The following is a 7,996-nucleotide window of genomic DNA, read 5'->3' as shown; positions in this document are numbered from 1 at the left end:
ATATATATATATATATATATATATATATATATATATATAGAGTATATAGCAGGCTTTCACATACTTTCCTTCAGTCTTCTCTCACAAGAAATTGATTGACTTGGGGGCTATAAAAGAAGACACTTGTCCAAAGTGTTGTACAGTGAGTGTGAACCTGAAGCCATGTGGTCACAAAGTGAGCTTCTTAACCACACAACCATGCCTACACTGTTATAAGTTATTTTTTACATTTCATTTGTAAAGAAGTGTATATTATATCGAAATATAATAAATGATGGTTTCAAATTTTGTTACAAGGCCAGCAATTTTGAGCTAGGTTACAAATTGATTGCATCGACCCAGTTTTCAACTGCTACTTATTTTACTGACCCTGAAGGGATGAAAGACAGTGGACTTTGGCAGACTTTGAACTCAGAATGTAAAGATGAACAAAAGACTGCTAAGCATTTTCCCCACACGGTAACGATTCTGCCAGCTCGCTGACTTAGGAAAATTATACATAACATAATAAATCTATTAAGTTAAAACAGGTGTCCCCCTCCCCTTACTACCTCACCCACTTATTCCATCTTATATTCAAACTCAGTCTTGTTGTTATTGGAAGCCATTTTTTCTTTTTAATTTAGTTTCTATGACAACTCATTAATTAACTATTAATAGTTTTCATCATTAACAACCATTAACCAGAATTTAAAAAATACTCTAATTTTAAAGATGATTGTGTTTTTTTTTTTTTTTTAAGAGATAAAGAAATAATACACACGTACATGCGCGTGTGCATGTATACACATAGTTTGGGATTGTGTAGAGAACTTCCAGAAAATATGAACTGTTCTCTCTCAAGAATTTCAAGTGTATTATTCTTTTTCTAGGACAAGTAAAACTAGGAAAAATATAAATAAATATAAGAAAAATAGAGTGAAAACATTAAATGTTTGTTAGTTATTTTTTGGCAAGGATTGACATCCTTGAGCCCACACCCTAATTTGAAACCAAATTGCACGCCAGTCAATCCCAATTATCATGTATTCATGCTGCAATTAACCTCCCTCTCTTTCTCTCTCTTTCTCTTTCTCTTACTCACTCTCTCTCTCTCTCATATCGCATATAATCACTAATTTTCACTGTTTTCTAATTTCTCCAATGGTAAATTATTTACATTAACTTTCTCACTCTGTCTACACACACACACACACACACACACACACAGAATATCTATGATACATTTGTGTTATCTCTAGTTTTGTAATAAGACTTGGCTGAAAAGGCTGGCTGACAGTCACATCTGTCCTCATTTTACTCCTTCTTCTTAGAAACCAAACAGCAGTCTTGTTTCTTCTCTCTTCTTCCTCTTTGGCAGGCATCTCTCAACTTGAGACATTCATAAACATTCATAGAACTGCTTATGTAGCCTGTTACCATTTTATATTGCCACTCCTATTGATGCACAAAACAAAAAACAACAAAAATATGGCAAAGACTTTCTGACTAAGATAAAGGTCATTCTCCACCCATTCTTAGATAAGTTCCTTTATGTTCTGTATCTTTCAAACTTAAGAAGATGGTGTTGCTGGCGTAAGCGAGGAAGTCATTAGAAACAACTTGTAGAAATTGTTGTCTCCATTTCAGTTCTTCAGGCCTCATTATATTCTATTACTAGCTTCAGTTATTGTACATGTAACTGTGGTTGTGTCATAATAATAGCTATATGTGTGACTATTGTTGTGACACAATTACCAGTTATTGTGTCACAGTGACTGTACATGTAACTATATCACATTGGTCACAAATGTAATCATTATTGTGTTACAGCAATTGCAATGTAACTATTATTGTGTCACATTGACCATACATGTATTTGTTATTTTGTCATGGTGACTGTAGGCATAATTGTTATTGTATCAACGATTGTTTACTTGACAGCTATTGTGTTACAGTGACCATACATGTAACTTGTATCACAGTAAATGCAATGTAGCTATTATGTTACATTGACCATTCATTTAACTTATTATGTCACAGTGACTATACTTGTAACTATTATTGTGTCACATTAACTGTACATATGATATGGTGTCCCAGTGATTGTACACGTAAACTATTTTGTCAAATGTTATAAAACTTGTATAGTATTGTAAATTGTAACAATATGAAATGTTAAATATATATTAATTATACATCAGGATAGTGCATTCAATTTTCTATAAGTCTGTCTCTAAAAGTGCATTGATTGATATGGATTAATTGAAAATTCTGCATCAGTGGCTCTCAAGGATTTTGTCTCCATGGTGCACTGGATCGTAGATAAAAAAGAAAAACGCCTTTCACATGGGTAGTTGAAAAAATGTTTTAAAGCTAAAAATTCAGGAAAAATTCAGAAAAATATTGTTTAGTTTCTTTTGTTAATCATATTTATTTATTTGTTTGTTCATTGAATGCCTATTTTTCCATGCTACTGTGGCTTTGAAGGTGCATGGCTCAGTTCACTCAACTGTAGAAACGAATTGCGATGTTGCTGGTACCAAGCTATATCAGCCTCTGTCTTTCCTTTGGACAACATAGATGGTGTGGAGAGGGGGAACTGGTATGCAAGGGCAACTCCTAGTCTTCCACAAACAACCTTACCCAGTTGTGCCTCAGAGAGGATCTTTCTTGGTGCAATCCCATGGTCATTTGTGACTGAAGTGGGTCTTTACTATGGGTTAGGACAGGAAGCTCTTCCTGTTTTCAAGTAAGGGATTTTCTTTTTCCATTCTGGAGGTCTTCGTCAGTTCAGGGTGACTAGTTATAAAATATCAACAAGGAATGCCTGCATCACCATTACTTCAGTCAGTTGGTGACAAACATGGAATATTAACATTCACATACTTTCGTGTACATGCACACGCACATACTATGTGGCAGATATCTTGCTGTTTTTGTTGACAAAATTTGTTTCTTTGTTTGACATTGGTTGAGCCAAATATGTAGTAGAAGACACCCAAGTTGCCATGCGGTGGGATCAAACTCAAAACCACTTGTTTAAGAGGTGGACTTCTTGACCCCATAACCATGCATATGCTTTTTGTTTGTAAAAAAAAACTATAACTGGCTTGTATTTCCACATACTCAACTGTTGCTATTTTATCCTTAAACCTTAAGTTATATTTTTTAAAATCTACAGTGCACCAATGCATTCCAGCACACTGTTTTTAAATCACTACACCTAACCTTTTAACAACTACATGTGACACACATTGACTATACTTCTAACTATATATAAAGAGTTTCATGATTCATTGTTATTGTCAACATAATTTTAATGTCCATTTTTCCATGCTGACACGGGTGGGCCATATCTGCAATGAAGCATATTAGAGTGACTCTTAATCTTGTCTGAGGTTCAAAGGATCAACCTTTTCTGATCAGATCTCCTCATTTCTTTAAAACACTATTTTGGTCCTGTCTGTCTGCCTCTCTCTCTCTCTCCTCCCTCTCTCCTGTCTATCCTCCACTTTCAATATCATCATCTATTTGCTCTGTATTTGGGTCATTTCTTTTCATTCACTTCTGTCTCTTGGTGTTGATTGGTTTTATTTCATTGCTAAACATCAACATTTCTTGAACATACCTTATACAAGCCTGCTTTGAAATCTTTTGTGTAAGAAGTTCTTTCTTGACAACAGAAGTGACAATTCTCTAAACATTTTTCATTTCATTCAACCAAACATTTTCAGCACCAAATATCTTGACTGGATAATAAATCATATCCATTACAGTGAGCTTTGTAAATAATCTGTGGGCCTCTTAACATAGTTGCTCTTGTTACTAACTAATCTAGTGCATATGGTACATAAAAAGTTTTGCTTTTTCTCCATCACTCTGACAGAGATCCTATTCTATACACCATACACATTGTTTTACTTGTCTACACACACCCTGCTTATGTATTGAGCAAGGTATCACATGTTATTGTGGTTTTGAATCCCTCTTACCGTTTATCAATTCTTGAAAAGTTTATTGTCAGGCTTCTTTTCACACCATGCTTCTTTTTCAAGTTTTGAACTCATAGTTCTTTCAGAGATACTGGACTCTAAGCTTATTGAAATTTTCAAAATGGTAATGGTGCAGGAGCAGGCCTGAACTTCTGTGTAACATTCTGAAAAGTCTATAACAGAAAACAGAGCTTTGATCATGGACACAAACTAGTACACATTGAATTCTCTGACGTTTTTTGACTCTTGTCCATGAATCCATCCTTGGCCTTCTCATTTGTCAACCTGCCTATAGACTGTATAACTCTACCAGAAGAACTCACTGGTTTGAAAATTATCAAATGTAGTTGTTTCTCTTTGGTGATCTTCCCAGAAATGTAGGTTTCACTCTGTAATTCAAAACCAGGCTACATATTATTCAACTAAAATACTATCTTGCTCCAAAATTGTTTTCTATAATATGTGAGGCTGTTATATATAAACTCTGTCTTGTATCCACTCCTCCTCCTTTGTTGTAGTTGAGATACAACTGTGACACTAATTATTCAGAATAACACCATTATCAACTTAACATGTCAGAAATAGCAACCAGATTTACCCACACACTCAACCATCTTAATTAAGAACAACATGTTGGACAGTAGCATTAAAAAGAGATCAGCTTTGTTACGGAAGTGTTTTTGATCATAGCTGCTTAATCATGGCTGAACTGGGACTAAACATCAAGACCAAACAGGACTCGTGTAAATTCAACTCATCTTCGTATTTTCAACATCTCAATAATTATCCTCAAAGGACCTTCAATTTTCTTTATCTTCATATCTTTCTTTACTGTTACATATGCATGTGTGCAGGCATGGCCTTGTGGTTAAGAAGCTTACTTTGCAACCACATGGTTTCAGGTTCAGTCCCACTATGCAGCACCTTGGGCTTATCCAACTGGTGTTGGTTTGTTTATGTCACCACAACCTAGTGGTTTAGCAAAGCAGGCCTATAGAATAAGTGCTAAACTTTAAAAAAAAGACTAAGTATTGGTGTCCATTTGTTTGACTAAAACCTTTGAAGGCTGTGCCCCAACATGGCTGCTGTCCCTTGATTGAAACAAGTGAAAAGATAGCATAATTTTCTGTACAGGTTGCCCTCTTCCACCAATTGTTACATTGATTGATTGCCCATCTTGATACATCCTTGTTCTATACAGATGGCATTTCCTCTCTATTGTTTCCACTGGTTGACTACTCTCTTGTGACATTGTGTGCAAGTAGCCCTCTTCTCTCTTACTTTTACCCATTGACTTCAACATTCTTGTATATAGAGGGACCTTCTTTAGTTCCATCTAGTGACGTCTGTCATTCCCACAGTCTTATATACAAGTAGGTCCACTGTCAGTTTTACTAGTTGCCTGCTCTTGTCTCATTCATGTGTGCAGCAGGCCATTCCCTCTGTTGGTTTTACTAGCTGACTGCTGTTCTTGTGCCCCACCCTCTCTTATCACATTGTATAAGAGGTATCTTCTGTTCAGGTGTTTTCCAAACTTGTTTAGTTTCCTTTCTGAAAACAACTTACCCTAGATGTGCAAAGGGAGCTTCAATGTGGTTACTCAACATGTCAGAAATAGCAGCCAAATCTTCCTCATATCACAGCTTATGGTCTTAAAAAATAGAATACATTGGATTATTTATCCTGCATAAACGATAACTGATGCAAAAATGGATTTAATGAGTGGAAAGTCATTGATCCTGGGTCTGCTATATAGGTGGTAGTGATGGTAGTAGTAGTATTAGGGGAGCATGTGATGTAACAATGCATCACTGCATCCACCATTTGTTGGTGATTCCCTACTCCTGGCAGATGATAGCTTTGCACCCACTCAAGCGACAATCCTCCAACCCATTGGTCTGTTTGGGTAGTCATTGCTGATGAGGGCATTTTTAAGGTCAGAGTGCAAATCCTACCTCAACCCCTTTTAGTTGCCTTTTATGACATGCAGAAGAAACGGGTCTATTCTTTGACATGCCAATTCCTACACAGCACAATAGGAATGGCCAACGATAACAACTAATCTGTTCCATTCTTAAGCAAAGATAGACCTAGCATTCATGACTGTTCTCTCTCTCTCCCCCTCACAGAATATAATCCACTTTCACTAGTCTTGTGTCATCTTTCTTGCATTTAAGAGCACTATAATTCTTCATTATATTGAAGGTTACTGCTTAGGTGATACATTCTGTTGAGAGAAAGAGCAAGAACCAAAAGTCTCTGGAAACCAAATTATCAATAAATACTTCTCTCATTTCCTGCATTTAAAAGCAAGAGACACAATTCTCATTCTAGAATGATAGTTTCATGAATGACTCTTGAGAAATGGTATTTAGACCTGCTACTAGTTCTTGAATGGAAGTGAAAAATATACTAATGCTAGTGAATATAGGTAAATGTAAGACTTGGTAAAATACATTTTGTTCTTGTTCTTTAACGAGGTTCTAAGAATAATTAATGTTAGCTTTATAGTTATTATTAGAACATCAAAAAAAAATGTCTTGTGGTATTTGTTTTGGCTCTAAGGCGGCGAGCTTGCAGAGTCATTAGCATTAGTGGTAAGATAAAGCACCAGTCAAGTACTGGGTTGATGAAATCAATAAACCCTCTCCTCCTGCTTTGTGAATAAATTAGAAACAAAAAGGCACTGGATTTGCAGACTCATTAGAATGTTTGTGAAAATGTCTTGTGGCATTTCTTCCAGCTCTGTATACTTGAGTTCAAATCCTGCTGCAGTTAATTAAGCCTTTCATTCTAAAATACCGGTTAGTTACTGAGGTTGATGGTATTGGCTAATCCACCTTCAAAATTGCTGGCTTTGTGCCTAAATTAGAAACAGTTGTTATTTATTATTACTAACATTAGCTTTTCTTTTTAAAGAAATTTTTTTTTCAGTTATAAGTGATCAGTGTTGTCTAGAATGAAATATGAATAGTTGTAATGATTAATAGATTTGTCTATTGTATGAATGTACTTTAATCGTATCCGTACAGAAAAATGTTTAAAAAAGTAAACAAAAAAATACAAAATAGGCATAGTGTAATGATGGATTGCGAAAGGTTTAGTTAGCATGTTCTCTTCTTGGATGAAAGAACTGGCACTGCAAATGTTTGGAGATGATTATCAGAACAGATGTATGTAAAGAAACAAATAAATAGTAAAAAAGAAAATATTGAGAAGCATGCATTGGTGGTACTCCTTTGGAATGGTTAGTTAAAGGAAAAGAATAATAAATGAAAACATTGCGGTGATGCAACTAATGCTGCAAAGTCTATAGCGAATTGCAGCATGCAAAAGTTGCACATTAGAAATGTAAAAGATGATATTTAATGAATAATAGTTTTCTATTTAGAAGAAAGGTCTTCCTGAAAAACATTAGTGTAGCAGGGTGAGAGAGTGCAGGCTGTTTTGAACCATAATAATAAGTATTGGTGTTGTTTTATAGCTGCATGCCCTTCCTGTTGCTAACCCTTATCTATTTTCTCAGGTAAGGGATATCTTTTTCTTCACATCTTTAAAGGTGTAAAGCTAGCAAATGACTTGTTGACAAGGGAAATGACAGCAACGTCGCCATCTGAAGCTAAGTGATTTTTGGAGAAGTGCAAATGGAAACAAACAAACGAACACATGTGCAGGGTTCTTTTTTCAGTTTCCATCTACCATATCCACTCATAAGACTTTGATCAGCTCAGAACTATAATAGAAGACACTTCCCCAAAGTGCTATGTGGTTGGGAAATGAACTTCTTAATCACACAGACATGTATGTATGTATGCATGTGAGTGAACAAATAGAAAGAAGTAGCACTTTAAGCGTATAGTTTGAGTTTTATTTATTGAGTAATGTGTTGATTTAGCTTTTTATGTTATCTAGTTTTGTGTATGTGAGAAAAACACAACCAGTTCCTCAAACATTTGGAAGTAAAGTATCTCTCTCTCTCTTTCTCTCTCTCTCTCTCTCTCTCTCTCTCTCTCTCTCTCTCT

General features: G+C 35.4%; 1 protein-coding gene across 7 annotated transcripts in view; it reads left to right on the top strand.

The window, feature by feature from the left end:
• LOC106881030 (CREB-regulated transcription coactivator 1) overlaps positions 1-7,996 on the top strand; it is a 165,009-nt gene that overhangs the window by 42,637 nt on the left and 114,376 nt on the right. The gene's annotated exons all lie outside the window — the stretch shown is intronic.

The sequence above is a fragment of the Octopus bimaculoides genome, chromosome 12 (genome assembly GCF_001194135.2).
Source record: "Octopus bimaculoides isolate UCB-OBI-ISO-001 chromosome 12, ASM119413v2, whole genome shotgun sequence".
NCBI classification, from domain to species: domain Eukaryota; kingdom Metazoa; phylum Mollusca; class Cephalopoda; order Octopoda; family Octopodidae; genus Octopus; species Octopus bimaculoides.
This window is presented reverse-complemented; position numbering and strand designations above follow the sequence as displayed.